This window comes from Siphateles boraxobius, unplaced genomic scaffold (genome assembly GCF_051911475.1).
Source record: "Siphateles boraxobius isolate OS27281-9 unplaced genomic scaffold, OSU_SipBor_1 130, whole genome shotgun sequence".
In the NCBI taxonomy this organism is placed as follows: Eukaryota; Metazoa; Chordata; class Actinopteri; order Cypriniformes; family Leuciscidae; genus Siphateles; species Siphateles boraxobius.
In genome coordinates this window covers 52,507,333-52,529,653 of record NW_027508734.1, presented here as the reverse complement: position 1 = coordinate 52,529,653, position 22,321 = coordinate 52,507,333, and the positions used below count along the sequence as shown (strand labels likewise).

The window sequence follows — 22,321 nt, the reverse complement described above, 5'->3', positions numbered from 1 at the left end:
GGAGGAATACGTTCTATAGCCTCCTTTACCAGCAGGGAGTTTACTTCCTGTTCCAATACCCGACCCTGCACTGGGTCGACTGCAGTCCAGACCACCCCGATTGAACCTTGGTGGGCGTAAACCGAACTGCAGCCTTTACCCCTTTTGAATGGTGCGCAGGGCCCAAGGCGAAATATTCGTAAGATTTTTCCATGCGTCGAAATATTTTACCAAAGGAACCAGGCTCTCGAGCCTGGCTTCAGGTACCAATCGGGATTCGTTCTCGACCCCCTGAAGCGGATCTCCGGCAGGGTTCGACCGCAAACGATTCTCGATGGGCGGACGCGATTGCTGCCTGGCCGCAAGCCTGTGGGGCGGACAGTGCAGCGCGCGTTCGCTGAAAACCGATGCGTCCCGAAGCGCACTTGGCGGCGGGAAGTCGACATCGATTTCCTGCGGGCTCCGCGGAGGAGGCGACCTCGATCGCTCCGCCACAGGTGGGGCTGCCCGCAGAGGACCTAGACTGGCTAGGACCTCTGGGACGAAGCTTTTTTTAGCCTGCAGGACGGCCCTCAGGTCGCCCTGCTGCTGCTGAGGCTTCGCCTGAGAGCGTCGTCTATGCCCCCAGGCTGTTTGAGGAGGGGCTCTAGACAAAACGCTCTCCTTCTGCGCCTGTCTGTAGGCGGAGGAGCTGGTGGCTGGCTGCGGCTGCCCACTGGGGGCAGGCTTCTTGGATCTGGGGCGGCGAGGAAGGTACTGCTTGAAGGCTGCAGATTGCTTTTTCACCTCCTGAAACCTGTCGACGACTGTATTAACGCCGTCGCCGAACAGGCCAGAAGGTGAAATCGGGTTAGGGTTAGTTTAGGTTAGGTTACTTTCTAACTGTGACGCTGGAAATGTGGTGCGGTAGAAGCACAGGTAGGAGGCTGGATCCAAACGCAGTGTACAGGCTTTATTTAGACAAACTACAAACTTAGACAAAGACTCAGACTGGAATACAGGACTCAGAATCAGAAGCGACCAACGTTGACATCAAACATTCAACAACGCACAAAGACAGGGCAGGAACACAGGGCTTAAATAATCAAAGACAAACGAGCTAACAAGGGGGCGTCGGGAATAACGAGAAACACCTGGGAGAAGTAAAAGACAGGTCAGGGATTCACTGAACATGAAAAGACAAGACACAAAACCCACATCATGACATAACCCCCCCATTAAGGGCGGCTCCTGACGCCCCAAAAAACCCAAAAAAAACAAACAATAAAGTTCAGGAGGGCGGTGAAGCACAGGCGGTCTTGGGGGAGGGATGGAGGGCCAGGCCCATGCAGGGGAATGGACCCTGGGCATAGACAAGGCGGGCCTGGGCCGTGGAGCGTGGGCGAACCTGACTGAACAGGAGGCCAGGGCGGAGCAAGACGAGGCGGAGGCCAGGGCGGAGCAAGACGAAGCGGAGGCCAGGGCGGAGCAGGACGAAGCGGAGGCCAGGGTGGAGCAAGACGAAGCGGAGGCCAGGGCGGAGCAGGATGAGGCGAAGCCCAGGGCGGAGCAGGATGAGGCGAAGGCCAGGGTGGTGAAGCCCCTGCAGACGACCATGGCGGCGCAGCCTTCATGGTCTCCTCACCGGACCCTTGGCCCCCCCAAAAAAATACTTGGGGAAATCCACGGGTTTAGGAAAGGCCTCCCGGCGCTTAAAGGGCGCAGGCAGGGCGAGGCGCGGAGGCGGGGCCGGCAGGGCGAGAAGTCTGGGTACGCTCACTGGAGCCTGAGTAGCCGAGCGAGTCCTCCTTCCTCTGCGACGGCGCTTCACTGGGCTTGACTCAGTAGACTCACTTGACTCAGTAGACTCACTTGACTCAGTAGACTCACTTGACTCAGTAGACTCACTTGTAGACTCACTTGACTCAGTAGACTCACTTGACTCAGTAGACTCACTTGACTCAGTAGACTCACTTGACGATGCAGACTCACTTGACGATGCAGACTCACTTGAGGATGCAGACTCACTTGACGATGCACTTGACTCGGCATTTGCCTCACTGGATTCGGCAGGGGTCACATGAGGTGCAGACTCGGCGGGGCAGACGAGAAGTGCGGGCTCGTCTGGGCTCACGTGAAGCTCAGGTTCGTCAAGGCAGACGTTAAACTCAGGTTCGTCAAGGCTGACGCGAAGCTCGGGTTCGTCAGGGCTGACGTGGAGCGCGGGCTCGGTTGGACTGTCGCGAGGTGCAGGCTCGTCAGGGCTCACGTGAAATGCATGCTCATCGGGGCTCACGTGAAATGCATGCTCGTCGGGGCTCACGTGAAATGCATGCTCGTCGGGGCTCACGTGAAATGCATGCTCGTCGGGGCTCACGTGAAATGCATGCTCGTCGGGGCTCACGTGAAAGGCATGCTCGTAGGGGCTAACGTGAAGCTCGGGTTCTTCGAGGCTGACGTGAAGGACCGGCTCGTCTCGGGTTTGTCAGGGCTGCAGTGAAGAGTGAGTTCGTCGGCGCTGCAGTGAAGAGCGGGCTCGGCAGGGCTGGACCGGACCAGCGGCGAAGACGACGACGAGGGCGTCGCGGGTAATGTGAACTCGGGAGGTGTCGAGTAGAACAAGCCTGTAATGGAGAAGAGGTCTTCCAAGGAACAAGCCTGAGCGATATACCGGTCAAGAGTCCAGTTGGTAAGGTCCCGCGGCATCCATCGGGCGATCTCATAATCCAGCCCGTTCCAAAACAGGAACAAGTTTATATCTTTCTTTCCTTCTAACTAATCTATCTTTCTTTCTAACTAATCTATCTATCTTTCTTTCTTTCTAACTAATCTATCATTCTTTCTTTCTAACTAATCTTCCTTTCTTTCTAACTAATCATCTTTCTTTATTTCTAACTAATCGATCTTTCTTTCTTTCTAACTAATCTATCTTTCTTTCTAACTAACCTTTTTTTCTTTCAAACTTTTCTTTCTTTCTTTCCAACTAATCCATCTTTCTTTCTTTCTTTCTAACTAATCCATCTTTCTTTCTTTCTTTCTTTCTAACTAACTAATCTTTCTTTCTAACTAATCCATCTTTATTTCTTTCTAACAAATCCATCTTTCTTTCTAACTAATATTTCTTTCTTTCTAATGAATCTATCTTTCTTTCTAACTAATCTTTCTTTCTTTCTAATATATGTATATTTCTTTCTTTCTAACTAATCTTTCTTTCTAAATAATCTATCTATCTTTCTTTCTAAATAATCTATATATCTTTCTTTCTAACTAATCTATCTATCTATCTTTCTCTCTAACTAATCTATCTATCTTTCTTTCTAACTAATCTATCGTTCTTTCTTTCTAACTAATCTATAGTTCTTTCTTTCTAACTAATCTATCGTTCTTTCTTTCTAACTAATCTATCTATCTTTCTTTCTAACTAATCTATCTTATTTTCTTTCTAACTAATCTCTTTCTTTCTAACTAATCTCTTTTTTCTAACTAATCTGTCTTTCTTTCTTTCTCACTAATCTGTCTATCTTTCTTTCTAACTAATCTATCTATCTATCTTTCTTTCTAACTAATCTATCGTTCTTTCTTTCTAACTAATCTATAGTTCTTTCTTTCTAACTAATCTATCGTTCTTTCTTTCTAACTAATCTATCTATCTTTCTTTCTAACTAATCTATCTTATTTTCTTTCTAACTAATCTCTTTCTTTCTAACTAATCTCTTTTTTCTAACTAATCTATCTTTCTTTCTTTCTAACTAATCTGTCTATCTTTCTTTCTAACTAATCTATCTATCTATCTTTCTTTCTAACTAAACTATCTATCTTTCTTTCTAACTAATCTATCTTTTTTCTTTCTAACTAATCTCTTTCTTTCTAACTAATCTCTTTTTTCTAACTAATCTGTCTTTCTTTCTCACTAATCTATCTTTCTTTTATTCTAACAAATCTATCTTTCTTAATTTCTAACTAATCTTTCTTTCTTTCTAACTAATCTATCTTTTTTCTTTCTAACTAATCTGTCTTTCTTTCATTCTAACAAATCTATCTATCTTTCTTTCTAACTAATCTATATTTCTTTCTAATTAATCGTTATTTCTTTCTTTCTAACAAATCTGTCTTTTTTCTTTCTAACTAATATCTATTTTTTCTTTCTAACTAATATATCTATCTTTCTAACTAATCTATCTTTTTTCTTTCTAACTAATCTATCGTTCTTTCTTTCTAACTAATCTATCGTTCTTTCTTTCTAACTAATCTATCTGTCTTTCTTTCTAACTAATCTATCTATCTTTCTTTCTAACTAATCTATCTTTCTTTCTAATCTATCTATCTTTCTTTCTTTCTAAATAATCTATCTATCTTTCTTTTTAACTAATCTATCTTTTTCTTTCTAACTAATCTGTCTTTCTTTCATTCTAACAAATCTATCTTTCTTTCTAACTAATCTATCTTTCTTTCTAATTAATCTTTCTTTCTTTCTAACTAATCTATCTTTCTTTCTAACTAATCTATCGTTCATTCTTTCTAACTAATCTATCGTTCTTTCTTTCTAACTAATCTATCGTTCTTTCTAACTAATCTATCGTTCTTTCTAACTAATCTATCTATCTATCTTTCTTTCTAAGTAATCTATCTTTCTTTCTTTCTAACTAATCTATCTATCTTTCTTTCTAACTAATCTATCTATCTTTCTTTCTAACTAATCTATCTTTTTTCTTTCTAACTAATCTCTTTCTTTCTTTCTAACAAATCTGTCTTTCTTTCTTTCTCAATAATCTATCCCTCTTTTATTCTAACAAATCTATCTTTCTTTCTTTCAAACTAATCTGTCTTTCTTTCATTCTAACAAATATATCTTTCTTTCATTCTAACAAATATATCTTTCTTTCTTTCTAACTAATCTATCTTTCTTTCTAACTAATCTATCTTTCTTTCTTTCTAATTAATATTTCTTTCTAACTAATCTATCTTTTTTCTTTCTAACTAATCTATATTTTTTCTTTTTAACTAATCTTTCTTTCTAACTAATCTATCTATCTTTCTTTCTAACTAATCTATCTTTCTTTCTAACTAATCTTTCTTTCTTTCTAACTAATCTATCTATCTTTCTTTCTTTCTAACTTATATATCTATCTATCTTTCTTTCTAACAAATCCATCTTTCTTTCTAAATAATCCTTTCTTTCTTTTTTAACTAATCCTTTCTTTCTTTCTTTCTTTCTAACAAATCCATCTTTCTTTCTAACTAATCCTTTCCTTCTTTCTTTCTAACTAATCCTTTCTTTCTTTCTAACTAATCTATTTTTCTTTCTTTCTAACTAATCCTTTCCTTCTTTCTTTCTAACTAATCCTTTCTTTCTTTCTAACTAATCTATTTTTCTTTCTATCTAACTAATCTTTCTTTCTTTCTCTTTCTTTCTTTCTAACTTATCTATCTTTCTTTCTCTTTCTTTCTTTCTAACTTATCTATCTTCCTTTCTTTCTAACTAATCTTTCTTTCTTTCTTTCTAACTAATCTTTCTTTTTTCCTAACTAATCCATCTTTCTTTCTTTCTTTCTTTATTTCTTTCTTTCTTTCTTTCTTTCTTTCTTTCTAACTAATCCATCTTTCTTTCTAACTAATCCATCTTTACTTCTTTCTAACTAATCTTTCTTTCTTTCTAACTAATCTATCTATCTTTCTTTGTTTCTAACTAATCTTTCTTTCTTTCTTTCTTTCTTTCTTTCTAACTAATCTATCTTTCTTTCTTTCTAACTAATCTATCGTTCTTTCTAGCTATCTATCTATCTTTCTAACTAATCTATCTCTCTTTCTTTCTAACTATTCTATCTTTCTTTCTTTCTAACTAATCCATCTATCTTTCTTTCTAACTAATCTATCTATATTTCTTTCTAACTAATCTATCTTTTTTCTTTCTAACTAATCTCTTTCTTTCTTTCTAACAAATCTGTATTTCTTTCTTTCATTCTTTCTTTCTTTCTCACTAATCTATCTTTCTTTCATTCTAACAAATCTATCTTTCTTTCTTTCTAACTAATCTGTCTTTCTTTCATTCTAACAAATCTATCTTTCTTTCTTTCTAACTAATCTATCTTTCTTTCTAACTAATCTATCTATGTTTCTTTCTAACTAATCTATCTTTTTTTCTTTCTAACTATTCTCTTTCTTTCTAACTAATCTTTTTTCTAACTAATCTGTCTTTCTTTCTTTATCACTAATCTATCTTTCTTTCATTCTAAGAAATCTATCTTTCTTTCTTTCTTTCTAACTAATCTTTCTTTCTTTCTAACTAATCTATCTTTTTTCTTTCTAACTAATCTGTCTTTATTTCATTCTAACAAATCTATCTATCTTTCTAACTAATCCATCTTTTTTTCTAATTAATCGTTATTTCTTTCTTTCTAACTAATCTATCTTTTTTCTTTCTAACTAATATCTATTTTTTCTTTCTAACTAATCTATCTATCTTTCTAACAAATCTATCTTTTTTCTTTCTAACTATTCTATCGTTCTTTCTTTCTAACTAATCCATCGTTCTTTATTTCTAACTAATCTATCTGTCTTTCTTTCTAACTAATCTATCTATCTATCTTTCTTTCTAACTAATCTATCTTTCTTTCTAATCTATCTATCTTCTACTTTCTAAATAATCTATCTATCTTTCTTTCTAACTAATCTATCTTTTTTTTCTAACTAATCTGTCTTTCTTTCATTCAAACAAATATATCTTTCTTTCTAACTAATCTATCTTTCTTTCTAATTAACCTTTCTTTCTTTCTAACTAATCTATATTTTTTTCTTTCTAACTAATCTATATTTCTTTCTAACTAATCTATCGTTCTTTCTTTCTAACTAATCTATCGTTCTTTCTTTCTAACTAATCTATCGTTCTTTCTAACTAATCTATCTATCTATCTTTCTAACTAATCTATCTATCTATCTTTCTTTCTAACTAATCTATCTTTCTTTCTTTCTAACTAATCTATCTATCTTTCTTTCTAACTAATCTATCCATCTTTCTTTCTAACTAATCTATCTTTTTTCTTTCTAACTAATCTCTTTCTTTCTTTCTAACAAATCTGTCTTTCTTTCTTTCTCACTAATCTATCTTTCTTTTATTCTAACAAATCTATCTTTCTTTCTTTCTAACTAATCCGTCTTTCTTTCATTCTAACAAATCTATCTTTCTTTCTTTCTAACTAATCTATCTTTCTTTCTAACTAATCTATCTTTCTTTCTTTCTAATTAATATTTATTTCTAACTAATCTATATTTTTTCTTTTTAACTAATCTATCTATATTTCTAACTAATCTATCTCTTTTCTTTCTAATTAATCTATCTATATTTATTCAGTTATTTCTTACTAATCTTTCTTTCTTTCTAACTAATCTTTCTTTCTTTCTAACTAATCTATCTATCTTTCTTTCTAACTAATCTATCTTTCTTTCTTTCTAACTAATCTTTCTTTCTTTCTAACTAATCTATCTATCTTTCTTTCTTTCTAACTTATCTATCTATCTATCTTTCTTTCTAACAAATCCATCTTTCTTTCTAAATAATCCTTTCTTTCTTTCTAACTAATTCTTTCTTTCTTTCTTTCTTACTAACAAATCCAACTTTCTTTCTAACTAATCCTTTCCTTGTTTCTTTTAACTAATCATTTCTTTCTTTCTAACTAATCTATTTTTCTTTCTATCTAACTAATCTATCTTTCTTTCTTTCTCTTTCTTTCTAACTTATCTATCTTTCTCTTTCTTTCTCTCTAACTTATCTATCTTCCTTTCTTTCTAACTAATCTTTCTTTCTTTGTTTCTAACTAATCTTTCTTTCTTTCTTTCTAACTAATCTATCTTTCTTTCTTTCTAACTAATCTATCGTTCTTTCTAATTATCTATCTATCTTTCTAACTAATCTATCTATCTATCTATCTATCTTTCTTTCTAACTAATCTATCTTTCTTTCTTTCTAACTAATCTATCTATCTTTCTTTCTAACTAATCTATCTATCTTTCTTTCTAACTAATCTATCTATATTTCTTTCTAACTAATCTATCTTTTTTCTTTCTAACTAATCTCTTTCTTTCTAACAAATCTGTCTTTCTTTCTTTCTTTCTCACTAATCTATCTTTCTTTAATTCTAACAAATCTATCTTTCTTTCTTTCTAACTAATCTGTCTTTCTTTCATTCTAACAAATCTATCTTTCTTTCTAACTAATCTATCTTTCTTTCTAACCAATCTATCTTTCTTTCTTTCTTTCTTTCTTTCTTTCTTTCTTTCTAATTAATCTTTCTTTCTAACTAATCTATCTTTCTTTCTTTCTAATTAATCTTTCTTTCTAACTAATCTATCTTTTTTCTTTCTAACTAATCTATATTTTTTCTTTTTAACTAATCTATCTATATTTCTAACTAATCTATCTTTTTTCTTTCTAACTAATCTATCTATCTTTCTTTATTTCTTTCTTACTATTCTTTCTTTCTAACTAATCTTTCTTTCTTTCTAACTAATCTATCTATCTTTCTTTCTAACTAATCTATCTTTCTTTCTTACTAACTAATCTTTCTTTCTTTCTAACTAATATTTCTTTCTTTCTAACTAATCTATCTATCTTTCTTTCTTTCTTCCTAACTAATCTATCTATCTATTCATCTTTCTTTCTATCAAATCCATCTTTCTTTCTAACTAATCTATTTTTCTTTCTATCTAACTAATCTATCTTTCTTTCTTTCTAACTAATCTATCTTTTTTCTTTCTAACATCTTTCTAACTAATCTATCTTTCTTTCTTAACTACTCTATCTTTCTGTCTTTCTTTCTTACTGATCTTTCTTTCAAATCGATCTTTCTGTCTTTCTAACTAATCTTTCTTTCTATCTATCTTTCTTTCTAACTAATCTTTCTTTCTATCTTTCTAACTAATCTTTCTTTTTATCTATCTTTCTAACTAATCTTTCTTTCTAATCTATCTTTCTTTCTAACTAATCTTTCTTTCTTTCTAACAAATCTTTCTTACATTGAAACTAATCTTTCTATCTTTTTAACCAATCGTTTTCTTTCTTTCTAACTATTCTTTCTTTATTTCTAAATAATCTTTCTTTCTTTCTTTCTTTCTTTCTACTTAATCTATCTTTCTTTCTAACTAATCAAGTCAAGTCAAGTCACCTTTATTTATATAGCGCTTTTTACAATACAGATTGTATCAAAGCAGCTTCACAGTGATAACATGAAAATAATATAACAGAGTTTGTTTCTAAAAGAAAATTGAGTCAACGTCCACCTTAAGCAAGGCAGATCAATAATATTATTGAATATTAAATGTCCCCAACTAAGCAAGCCAAAAGCCAAGGCAACAGTGGCAAGGAACCAAAACTCCATCAGGTGACAGAATGGAGAAAAAACCTTGGGAGAAACCAGACTCAGTCGGAGGGCCAGTTCTCCTCTGGCCAACGAAGGAACAGTGCATGATTTATGATTCGGGCAGCATTACAAGTCAGATTGGATCGGAACATTTAGAATATTTATCCATTTCCATCTTTTGGAAGTCCAAGTAATCACGCCGGTGTTGAGACGAGTTGTTGAGGATCAGTGCCGTCCACCATAGAGGGTCCATTTCGCCGGTGTTGAGTCGTCTCTTCACAGGCTTTGTGATTGGCGTATCTGAAGTCTCTGTGAAAGGCTGGATACAAACTGGAGCTGACGAACGCCGTTTTTCTCGGGACTCGCGTCCCGAGATAACAGCAGAAAAGCAAAAAGGGAAAATAATTAGCGTAGCTGCTGTTCATAATGATTTCCATAACACGGGCGTAAATGATAAAAAAAAACATGAAGACAGTGATTCTTGCGTCCCAGAGTCACCCCCCTCCGTCCCCCACTCAACTCAGCCCTGCTTACTGACCTCTACATCCCTCCTGCTGCTGAGACCCAACCACAATCTCACAATCTCTCCGCAACCCAACCATACGCGCCGACCCGTTTGACTAAGGCTGTCGAGCCCCACTGTCGTCGTTAATGCAGGTTCAGTGGCAACGGTTCCGTATGGCATACCAACTACCGCAAAACACAATATCTACCCAACCACCCGTCATTCACGCAATATACACAGGAACGTAATGACTGTAAAAACTATGCAACTTATACAAATAACCTACAGACTCCTCAAGTTTTATAATATTAAATGCATTTGATCTTATTCAGCAGTGGTATAAAAGGTAAGCATTATGTAAATGCTTGGCTAAAGAGATGCGTCTTTAATCTAGTTTTAAACTGGGACAGCGAGTCAGAGCTTCGAACAATATCAGGAAGGCTATTCCAGAGTTTTGGAGCTAAATGTGAGAACGCCCTTCCTCCTTTAGTGGACTTAGATATCCTAGGAATGACCAGAAGCCTCGAATTTAGTGATCTTAAAGAACGTGATGGATTGTAGGGCGATAGAAGGTCCATTAAATACACAGGAGCTAAACCATTTAGGGCTTTATAGGTCAGTAATAGTACTTTGTAATTGATACGGAACTTAATAGGTAACCAGTGTAGAGATGATAAAATTGGTGTTATATGATCATATTTTCTTGACCTAGTAAGAACTCTAGCAGCTGCATTTTGCACTAACTGTAGCTTGTTTATTGAGGATGCAGGACAGCCAGCTAATATAGCATTACAATAATCTAGTCTCGAGGTCATAAATGCATGAACTAACTTTTCTGCATCAGAAACAGATAGCATGTTACGTAGCTTTGTAATGTTTCTAAGGTGGAAAAAAGCTGTTCTTGTAACATATGAAATATGATTTTCGAATGACAAGTTGCGGTCTAGTATAACACCCAGGTCTTTTACTGTAGTGGATAAAGTAACTGGACATCCTTCTATATTAAAGTTGTATTGTAAGTGAGTTTGTGGGTAGTTTTTTGGACCAATAAGTAATACCTCCGTTTTATCTGAATTTAGTAGCAGGAAATTACGTGTCATCCAGCATTTTATATCTTTGAGACACTCTGTCAAATTTGATAAGTTAGTGTTTTCATCTGGCCGTGATGAAATATATAATTGAGTGTCATCAGCATAACAGTGGAAATTAATTGCATGTTTTCTTATAATATTACCAAGTGGCAGCATATATATTGAGAATAGCAGAGGGCCTAACACCGATCCTTGCGCCACTCCATATTCTACTGACGTTATCTTTGATTTTTCCCCATTTAAACAGACAAAATGATAACGGTCTGATAAGTACGATCTAAACCAGCTTAATGCCTGTCCCTGAACACCAGTGTAGTTTTGTAGTCGATCCAGGAGTATTTTATGATCGATAGTGTCGAACGCAGCGCTTAGATCGAGTAGAACTAGTATTGAGATACAGCCTTGGTCAGAAGCTAAAAGTAAATCATTTGTAATTTTAACTAGCGCAGTTTCTGTGCTATGATGCGGTCTGAATCCTGACTGGAATTTTTCATATATCTCATTTTCTTGCAAGAAAGAGCACAATTGAGCGGACACAATTTTTTCTAGTATTTTAGACATAAATGGAAGATTTGAAATGGGTCTGTAATTTGCTAAGTTATTTGGGTCTAATTGCGGTTTCTTAATGAGAGGTTTTATTACTGCCAGCTTGAATATTCTTGGAACATGACCTAAAAATAAAGACGAGTTAATGATATTGAGAAGAGGCTCTTCCACTACAGGTAACACTTCTTTCAGTAGTTTAGTGGGTATTGGATCTAATAAACATGTTGTTGGTTTCGATGCAATGATAAGTTTATTTAGCTCTTCCTGTCCTATAGTTGTAAAGCGGTGTAGTTGTTCTAGAGGGGCGATAATTGAGGCTGAATCATAAGACACCATAAAAGAGTGTACATTTACAATTGTGTTACGGATGCTTTCTATTTTCTCATTAAAGTAGTTCATAAAATCATTACTACTATACTGTAACGGAATATTTTGCTCTGGTGATGTCTGTATATTTGTTAGTCTAGCCACGGTGTTAAATAAAAACTAATCTATCTATCTTTCTAACTAATCTATCTTTCTTTCTATTTCTTTCTTTCTAACTAATCTATCTTTCTTTCTCTTTCTTCCTTTCTAACTTATCTATCTTCCTTTCTTTCTAGCTAATCTTTCTTTCTTTCTTTCTAACTAATCTTTCTTTTTTTCCAACTAATCCATCTTTCTTTCTTTCTTTCTTTCTTTCTTTCTTTTTTCTAACTAATCCATCTTTCTTCCTAACTAATCCATCTTTCTTTCTTTCTAACAAATCTTTCTTTTTTCTAACAAATCCATCTTTCTTTCTAACTAATCTATCGTTCTTTCTAACTAATCTATCTATCTATCTTTCTAACTAATCTATCCATCTATCTTTCTTTCTAACTAATCTATCTTTCTTTCTTTCTAACTAATCTATCTATCTTTCTTTCTAACTAATCTATCCATCTTTCTTTCTGACTAATCTATCTTTGTTCTTTCTAACTAATCTCTTTCTTTCTTTCTAACAAATCTGTCTTTCTTTCTTTCTCACTAATCTATCTTTCTTTTATTCTAACAAATCTATCTTTCTTTCTTTCTAACTAATCTATCTTTCTTTCTAACTAATCTATCTTTCTTTCTTTCTAATTAATATTTATTTCTAACTAATCTATATTTTTTCTTTTTAACTAATCTATCTATATTTCTAACTAATCTATCTCTTTTCTTTCTAATTAATCTATCTATATTTATTCAGTTATTTCTTACTAATCTTTCTTTCTTTCTAACTAATCTTTCTTTCTTTCTAACTAATCTATCTATCTTTCTTTCTAACTAATCTATCTTTCTTTCTTTCTAACTAATCTTTCTTTCTTTCTAACTAATCTATCTATCTTTCTTTCTTTCTAACTTATCTATCTATCTATCTTTCTTTCTAACAAATCCATCTTTCTTTCTAAATAATCCTTTCTTTCTTTCTAACTAATTCTTTCTTTCTTTCTTTCTTACTAACAAATCCAACTTTCTTTCTAACTAATCCTTTCCTTGTTTCTTTTAACTAATCATTTCTTTCTTTCTAACTAATCTATTTTTCTTTCTATCTAACTAATCTATCTTTCTTTCTTTCTCTTTCTTTCTAACTTATCTATCTTTCTCTTTCTTTCTCTCTAACTTATCTATCTTCCTTTCTTTCTAACTAATCTTTCTTTCTTTGTTTCTAACTAATCTTTCTTTCTTTCTTTCTAACTAATCTATCTTTCTTTCTTTCTAACTAATCTATCGTTCTTTCTAATTATCTATCTATCTTTCTAACTAATCTATCTATCTATCTATCTATCTTTCTTTCTAACTAATCTATCTTTCTTTCTTTCTAACTAATCTATCTATCTTTCTTTCTAACTAATCTATCTATCTTTCTTTCTAACTAATCTATCTATATTTCTTTCTAACTAATCTATCTTTTTTCTTTCTAACTAATCTCTTTCTTTCTAACAAATCTGTCTTTCTTTCTTTCTTTCTCACTAATCTATCTTTCTTTAATTCTAACAAATCTATCTTTCTTTCTTTCTAACTAATCTGTCTTTCTTTCATTCTAACAAATCTATCTTTCTTTCTAACTAATCTATCTTTCTTTCTAACCAATCTATCTTTCTTTCTTTCTTTCTTTCTTTCTTTCTTTCTTTCTTTCTTTCTTTCTAATTAATCTTTCTTTCTAACTAATCTATCTTTCTTTCTTTCTAATTAATCTTTCTTTCTAACTAATCTATCTTTTTTCTTTCTAACTAATCTATATTTTTTCTTTTTAACTAATCTATCTATATTTCTAACTAATCTATCTTTTTTCTTTCTAACTAATCTATCTATCTTTCTTTATTTCTTTCTTACTATTCTTTCTTTCTTTCTAACTAATCTTTCTTTCTTTCTAACTAATCTATCTATCTTTCTTTCTAACTAATCTATCTTTCTTTCTTACTAACTAATCTTTCTTTCTTTCTAACTAATATTTCTTTCTTTCTAACTAATCTATCTATCTTTCTTTCTTTCTTCCTAACTAATCTATCTATCTATCCATCTTTCTTTCTATCAAATCCATATTTCTTTCTAACTAATCTATTTTTCTTTCTATCTAACTAATCTATCTTTCTTTCTTTCTAACTAATCTATCTTTTTTCTTTCTAACATCTTTCTAACTAATCTATCTTTCTTTCTTAACTACTCTATCTTTCTGTCTTTCTTTCTTACTGATCTTTCTTTCAAATCGATCTTTCTGTCTTTCTAACTAATCTTTCTTTCTATCTTTCTAACTAATCTTTCTTTCTATCTGTCTAACTAATCTTTCTTTTTATCTATCTTTCTAACTAATCTTTCTTTCTAATCTATCTTTCTTTCTAACTAATCTTTCTTTCTTTCTAACAAATCTTTCTTACATTGAAACTAATCTTTCTATCTTTTTAACCAATCGTTTTCTTTCTTTCTAACTATTCTTTCTTTATTTCTAAATAATCTTTCTTTCTTTCTTTCTTTCTACTTAATCTATCTTTCTTTCTAACTAATCTATCTATCTTTCTAACTAATCTATCTTTCTTTCTCTTTCTTTCTTTCTAACTAATCTATCTTTCTTTCTCTTTCTTCCTTTCTAACTTATCTATCTTCCTTTCTTTCTAGCTAATCTTTCTTTCTTTCTTTCTAACTAATCTTTCTTTTTTTCCAACTAATCCATCTTTCTTTCTTTCTTTCTTTCTTTTTTTCTAACTAATCCATCTTTCTTCCTAACTAATCCATCTTTCTTTCTTTCTAACAAATCTTTCTTTTTTTCTAACAAATCCATCTTTCTTTCTAACTAATCTTTCTTTCTTTCTAACTAATATATCTATCTTTCTTTGTTTCTAACTAATCTTTCTTTGTTTCTAACTAATCTATCTTTCTTACTAACTAATCTATCATTCTTTCTAACTAATCTATCTATCTTTCTTTATAACTAATCTATCTTTCTTTCTTTCTAACCAATCTTTCTTTCTTTCTAACTAATCTATCTATCTTTCTTTATAACTAATCTATCTATCTTTTTTTCTAACTAATCTATCTATCTTTCTTTCTAACTAATCTATCTATATTTCTTTCTAACAAATCTATCTTTCCCTTTCGTTGTCACTCCGAGTTACGTCGGATGACGACGAATGGGGTTTCGCTTAGAAAGCCTATCAACTTCGAGTATTACAAAACGAGCCAATGGCAAAGAAATGCCATGGGTCTGCGGAATTTGCATGGCGTAACTCCGCCCCACCTCGTGGGTATAAAAGGAGGAAGCCGGCAGCAAGCAGATATGTTTTCGCTTCGGAGCCAAGTGTATTCTTCTCTCCACAAGCCATCTCTGAATTGTCAGCTTTACAAACGAGTACCTCGAGTGTTGGTGTGACGGCGATCTACGGCGAGAGCGTGCTTCCTGCTGATCTGTTGCAGTGGTCTGCCAGTCGGTGCGTTTCTCCCCGGGTGCTTCAACACTTGAGTTTTCTCTCACTAAAAGAGCTTACACGTGGCACGTCTTTTTAAAGATGTCTCGCCCGTGTACTTCTGGTTGCGGCAGATTGGTATCGGACTCTGATGGGCACGAGCGTTGCATAGTATGTTTGGGCATTGATCATGCTAGAGCAGCGCTCGTGGATGACTCATGTTCTCTCTGTGGGAACATGACCATCGCGTCATTACGGTCGAGACTCGGTGAACTCGCAAGAGTGAGAGTCCCCTCATCCACCCCCCGTCCTGCGGCTGGTGGCCAGGGTGATCTGAGGGTTACGGTCTGGAACAAGGCGCCGACTATGTGTCCGCGACCCCAGCCCCCCTCTTCAATGACGGTGCCCGCTAGTGAACTATTGATTCCCGCGGGTCTACCCTCTGGTGGCCCGCGTGCTTCAGTTGAAGCTACAGAGGAAGATGCCATGTCTGTTGCAGCATCACTAGGCGGGTTTGACTCTTCTGGAAGTGAGGGCTCGTCACAGCTGCCACCTTCCGGTGTGCATACGGCTGTGTTCGAGTCTGATCCGGAGATGACGGCCATGCTTTCCCGGGCAGCCGCGAGCATCGGACTTGAGTGGAGGCCTCCACCCTGTCCTGAGCGCTCGCGGCTGGACGATTGGTTTTTGGGGAAGGCCGCCGACCCTCGTCCTCGGCAAACCCCAATACCTTTCTTCCCGGATGTGCATGATGAGATCTCGAAGTCCTGGAAGACCCCCCTGTCTTCTCGGGACCGCTCGCTGGTCTCATCCGCCTTTCCTCCCCTCGATGAGGCAGCTGCCCGTGGGTACACTGGGCTTCCCCCGGTTGAACGCTCTGTTGCCATGCAACTATGTCCTCAGAGTGCTTCTTCTCGGGGCGAGCCTAAGCACCCATCCAAAGCCTGTAGATTTTCGTCGACCCTGGTGGCGAAGTCTTACAGAGCGGCGGGACAGGCGGCTGCTTCACTGCATGCTATGGCCACTCTGCAGGTCTACCAGGCCCAGATGCTCAGAGACATGCACGAGGGTATGACAAACCCAGGGCTCTTTGATGAGCTGCGCGCCGCGACCGACCTTGCTCTCCGGGCGACGAAGGTTACCGCGCGCTCCCTGGGTTTGGTGATGTCCACAGCTGTGGTCCAGGAGCGACATCTGTGGCTGAACCTGGCTGACATGCGGGACGCTGAGCGGACCCGTCTGCTTAACGCCCCCTTGTCCCAGGCCGGCCTCTTCGGCGGTGCAGTTGAAGACTTTGCCCAACAGTTTTCAACTGCCCAGAAACAGACCGAGGCCATCAGACACATTCTGCCCCGCTGGCCCGCTGCTGCCTCCACCTTGCCGGCCGGGCAGACGCCTCGACCTGTTTCCCGCCGAGGGCGCCCTCCTGCGGCTCCCGCCCCTCCCGCCCGGACCACGCAGCAGCCTCCACCCAGGGCCGGTCGCGGAGGAAGCCGTAAGAAGGCGCCACAGCCCTCTCCTGCCCCGCCCCCCGCTAAACGCCGGGCCAAGCGGCGCTCCTGAGACGGGCTGCTCAGGGATGATGATTGTTTCACAGGAGGTGGTAGCAGGACCACTCCTTCCCCCGGTGGAGGGCCGGGGGAGAATCTTTTGTTCTCCACTCCCCGCTGCTCACCCACGGGTGGGCAGCACCCTAATGTGGTTAAAGTCAGAAACAATCCCCTCTTCCCTGAGCTCACAGAGTTCTCGGGCGACACAGAGCGCCGCCCACAAGCCGTGCTCTCCTCGCCCCCCTCTGTCCCAGAGGCGGTTGACACGGCGTGCCGTCCACGGACCGCTTCGCCCCTGTCCCCCTCTGTCGCCAGACCCCTGGCAGAGCAGGCCCCCGCGGGACGACCAGCCTGGTCCTCCCCTGGCCCCCTCTGCCAGGGCGCGGTTGCTAACTGTGCCCCCTCTCCGGGCCGCTATGCCGTCCACATCTGGGCCAGTTACTCCGCTTCGCTGCCCCTCCGGGGGGACGCCTGTGGCTTGCATGATCCCGTTGGTTCAGTTCCTGGGAGCCTGGCTAGAGCATCCCCATCTGTCCCACTGGATCGCGCGTACCGTCAGGCTCGGCTATGCGATTCAGTTCGCACGGTCTCCTCCCCGCTTCAGGGGAGTCCGCTCCACTTTGGTCGGTGGCAATGCCCCTATCATGAGAGCAGAGATTGCCACCCTGCTGGCGAAGGGTGCAATCGAGACTGTCCCTCCAGCCGAGATGAGGTCCGGCTTCTACAGCCCCTACTTCATTGTCCCCAAGAAAACCGGTGGGTTACGGCCAATCCTGGACTTGCGCGTGCTGAACCTCTCCCTTCACCGGATGCCGTTCAAGATGCTCACCGCCAAACGCGTTTTCGAATGCATACGGCCCCAGGATTGGTTTGCAGCGATCGACCTGAAGGACGCCTACTTTCATGTCTCCATTCTTCCTCGACACAGACCGTTCCTCCGGTTTGCTTTCGAGGGGCAGGCATACCAGTACGCGGTTCTCCCTTTCGGGCTAGCCCTGTCTCCTCGCATCTTCACGAAGGTCGTCGAGGCGGCCCTTGTTCCCCTTCGAGAGCAAGGGGTTCGCATCCTGAGTTATATCGACGACTGGCTGATCCTAGCTCACTCTCGAGATCAGGTTTGCGAACACAGGGACCTAGTGCTTCGGCACCTAGCCCGTCTGGGCCTTCGGGTCAACTGGGAGAAGAGCAAACTTTGCCCCGTGCAGAGGATCTCTTTTCTCGGTATGGACATCGACTCGGTCGCCATGTCCGCGCAGCTTACGAGCGAGCGCGCGCAGTCACTGCTGACTTGCCTAAGACAATTCGAGGGCAAGAGTGTGGTTCCACTGAAACTTTTTCAGAGGCTCCTGGGGCATATGGCATCTGCAGCCGCGGTCACGCCGCTCGGATTGCTTCATATGAGACCGCTTCAGCTTTGGCTTCGCGACCGAGTCCCGAGGTGGGCATGGCAACACGGCACGTTCCGAGTACCAGTTACTCCGACCTGCCGTCAGTTCTTCACCCCGTGGACGAACCTCGATTTTCTCAGGGCCGGTGTCCCCCTGGCTCGAGCTTCCCGGCATGTTGTTGTCTCAACAGATGCCTCCACCACGGGCTGGGGCGCCATGTGCAATGGACATGCTGCTGCGGGCTCCTGGACAGGTCCCCAGCGGCTATGGCATGTCAATTGCCTCGAGTTGTTGGCAGTACGCCTTGCCCTGCACCGCTTCCGAGCGTTGCTCAGGGGTCAACACGTACTAGTCCGCTCAGACAATACCGCCACTGTAGCGTACATAAACCATCAGGGTGGTCTACGCTCCCGCCGTATGTCACAACTCGCTCGCCACCTCCTCCTATGGAGTCAGAAGCATCTGAGGTCGCTTCGAGCCATCTTCATTCCCGGAGCGCTGAACTGTGCAGCCGACGAGCTCTCACGGCTTCAGCCCCTCCCTGGAGAATGGCGACTCCATCCCCAGTCGGTTCAGCTGATTTGGGACCAGTTCGGGGACGCGCAGATAGATCTGTTTGCCTCTCACGACTCGACCCATTGCGCCCAGTTCTATTCCCTGACCGAGGGCACGCTCGGCACGGATGCTCTGGCGCACAGCTGGCCGCAGGGCCGCAAGTATGCGTTTCCCCCAGTGAGCCTTCTTGCGCACACTTTGCGCAAGGTCAGGGAGGACGAGGAGCAGGTCATTCTGGTTGCCCCTTACTGGCCCAACCGGACCTGGTTCCCCGAACTAGTACTCCTCGCGACAGCACCTCTCTGGCCGATCCCTCTGAGGAAGAACCTTCTTTCTCAGGGACGGGGCACCCTATGGCACCCTCGTCCCGATCTTTGGAACCTCCACGTGTGGCTCCTGGATGGGACGAGGCAGGTTTGAGTACCCTACCACCAGCGGTGGTGGGTACCATCACTTCCGCTAGAGCGTCGTCCACGAGACACGTCTATGCGTTGAAGTGGGACCTCTTCGTCAACTGGTGCTCTTCTCACCGAGAAGACCCCCGGAGATGCTCGATCAGTGTTTTGCTTTCCTTCCTTCAACAGGGGCTGGAGCGAAGGCTGTCTCCCTCCACCCTGAAGGTCTATGTTGCCGCCATTGCCGCACATCATGACCTCATCGAAGGTAAGTCGGTGGGGAAGCACGACCTGATCATCAGGTTCCTGAGAGGAGCGAGGAGACTAAATCCGCCTCGTCCTCCTCTCGTTCCCTCTTGGGACCTCTCAGTGGTTCTAACTGCCCTGAAGAGTGCTCCCTTTGAGCCCCTGCAATCAGTCGAGCTTAAGTTCCTGTCTATGAAGACAGCGCTCCTGGTTGCACTGGCCTCCATCAAGTCCATTGACGAAGCGTGCCTGGAATTTGGGCCGGCTTACTCTCACGTGATCCTGAGACCCCGGCCTGGATATGTGCCCAAGGTTCCTACCACTCCCTTTCGGGACCAGGTGGTGAACCTGCAAGCGCTGCCCTCGGAGGAGGCAGACCCAGCCTTGGCACTGCTCTGTCCAGTACGCGCTCTCCGCGCCTATGTAGACAGAACGCAGTGTTTCAGGACCTCAGACCAGCTCTTTGTCTGTTATGGTGGGAAGCTGAAGGGAAAGGCTCTCTCCAAGCAAAGGTTGTCTCACTGGATAGTGGACACCATTGCTTTGGCTTACCAGCAGCAAGGTCGACCGTGCCCCCTTGGTGTGACTGCCCACTCCACCCAGAGTGTGGCGTCCTCTTGGGCTCTAGCGCATGGCGCCTCGCTAACAGACATCTGCAGAGCTGCAGGCTGGGCGACACCTAACACATTCGCCAGATTCTATAATCTCCGAGTGGAGCCTGTGTCCTCTCGTGTACTCGCTTCAACCAGCTAGTACCGGACCCGCTCAGGTGTCTTCGCTTGCTCGCCATTCCACTCCACGGACTGGATACGTGCGATATTTTCCTCAGGTGAGCTTCTCCGAAAGCCCTGAGCTCCTCCAGCACTCCTGACGTCGGCGCCAGTGTCTATTGCCTGTGCGTCGGCTAGGTGCCTCCCGTGTGCATGGTCCCTCCTCTGAGCGACCCCCACATGTGTATTTCCACTGTAAGCCTCTCTGAGCGTGTGTCTTTCCCTTGGCAAGCCACCTTGCCACCCCTGGGGTTGAAATATTCCACCTGCGGCTGGACACCCCAGTGTTTTCCATATGCTTCCTTCGGGTCATATGTGTATTCTCTAAGTCCCCCCCCTCCGGGCTGGCATTAATTGCATACTTCCCCTAAGCTTGGGATATGCTTCCCAGTGTACCTTGGTATTCCTGTGTTATATGGAGTCCTTTGTCCAGGCTGACAGGGATCTCGATTTACGCAGGGCACTGGAAGACAGCTGAGAAGGTGGCGTGATTAGACTGGTAACCCCATCCGACGTAACTCGGAGTGACAACGAAAGGGAACGTCTACGGTTACGTATGTAACCCTCGTTCCCTGAGTAGGGAACGGAGACGTTACGTCTGCCTGCCACTTTCCGCTGTACCGCGGGGATCGCCTGAGCTCAGTCTTGGCTCCTCAGCGAAGAAACATATCTGCTTGCTGCCGGCTTCCTCCTTTTATACCCACGAGGTGGGGCGGAGTTACGCCATGCAAATTCCGCAGACCCATGGCATTTCTTTGCCATTGGCTCGTTTTGTAATACTCGAAGTTGATAGGCTTTCTAAGCGAAACCCCATTCGTCGTCATCCGACGTAACGTCTCCGTTCCCTACTCAGGGAACGAGGGTTACATACGTAACCGTAGACGTTTTTCTTTCTAACTAATCTCTTTCTTTCTAACAAATCTGTCTTTCTTTCTTTCTTTCTTTCTTTCTCACTAATCTATCTTTCTTTAATTCTAACAAATCTATCTTTCTTTCTTTCTAACTAATCTGTCTTTCTTTCATTCTAGCAAATCTATCTTTCTTTCTTTCTTTCTAATTAATCTTTCTTTCTAACTAATCTATCTTTCTTTCTTTCTAATTAATCTTTCTTTCTAACTAATCTATATTTTTTCTTTCTAACTAATCTATATTTTTTCTTTTTAACTAATCTATCTATATTTCTAACTAATCTATCTTTTTTCTTTCTAACTAATCTATCTATCTTTCTTTCTTTCTAACTAATCTATCTATCTTTCTTTCTAACTAATCTATCTTTCTTTCTTTCTAACTAATCTTTCTTTCTTTCTAACTAATATTTCTTTCTTTCTAACTAATCTATCTTTCTTTCTTTCTAACTAACCTATCTATCTATCTATCTTTCTTTCTAACAAATCCATCTTTCTTTCTAAATAATCCTTTCTTTCTTTCTAACTTATCCTTTCTTTCTTTCTTTCTTTCTTTCTTTCTTTCTTTCTTTCTTTCTTTCTTTCTTTCTTTCTTTCTTTCTTTCTTTCTTTCTAACAAATCCATCTTTCTTTCTAACTAATCCTTTCCTTCTTTCTTTCCAACTAATCCTTTCTTTCTTTCTAACTAATCTATTTTTCTTTCTAACTAATCTATCTTTCTTTCTTTCTAACTAATCTGTCTTTTTTCTTTCTAACTAATCTTTCTAACTAATCTATCTTTCTTTCTTAACTACTCTATCTTTCTTTCTTTCTTTCTTTCTCACTGATCTTTCTTTCAAATCGATATTTCTGTCTTTCTAACTAATCTTTCTTTCTATCTATCTTTCTTTCTAACCAATCTTTCTTTCTATCTATCTTTCTAACTAATCTTTCTTTCTATCTATCTTTCTAACTAATCTTTCTTTCTAATCTATCTTTCTTTCTAACTAATCTTTCTTTCTTTCTAACAAATGTTTATTTCATTGAAACTAATCTTTCTATCTTTTTAACCAATCGTTTTCTTTCTTTCTAACTATTCTTTCTTTCTTTCTTTCTAACTAATCTTTCTTTCTTTCTTTTTTTTCTACTTAATCTATCTGTCTTTCTAACTAATCTAT

The 22,321-nt window shown here is 39.6% G+C and overlaps 1 long non-coding RNA gene across 1 annotated transcript in view; it reads right to left on the bottom strand.

Moving 5' to 3' along the window:
* The window catches only part of LOC143737807 (uncharacterized), a 117,738-nt gene that overhangs the window by 95,176 nt on the left and 241 nt on the right, over positions 1-22,321 (bottom strand). The window contains exon 2 of the long non-coding RNA XR_013203731.1: positions 14,477-14,515. This is a non-coding gene — a long non-coding RNA (uncharacterized LOC143737807). The remainder of the gene's footprint in view (positions 1-14,476; positions 14,516-22,321) is intronic.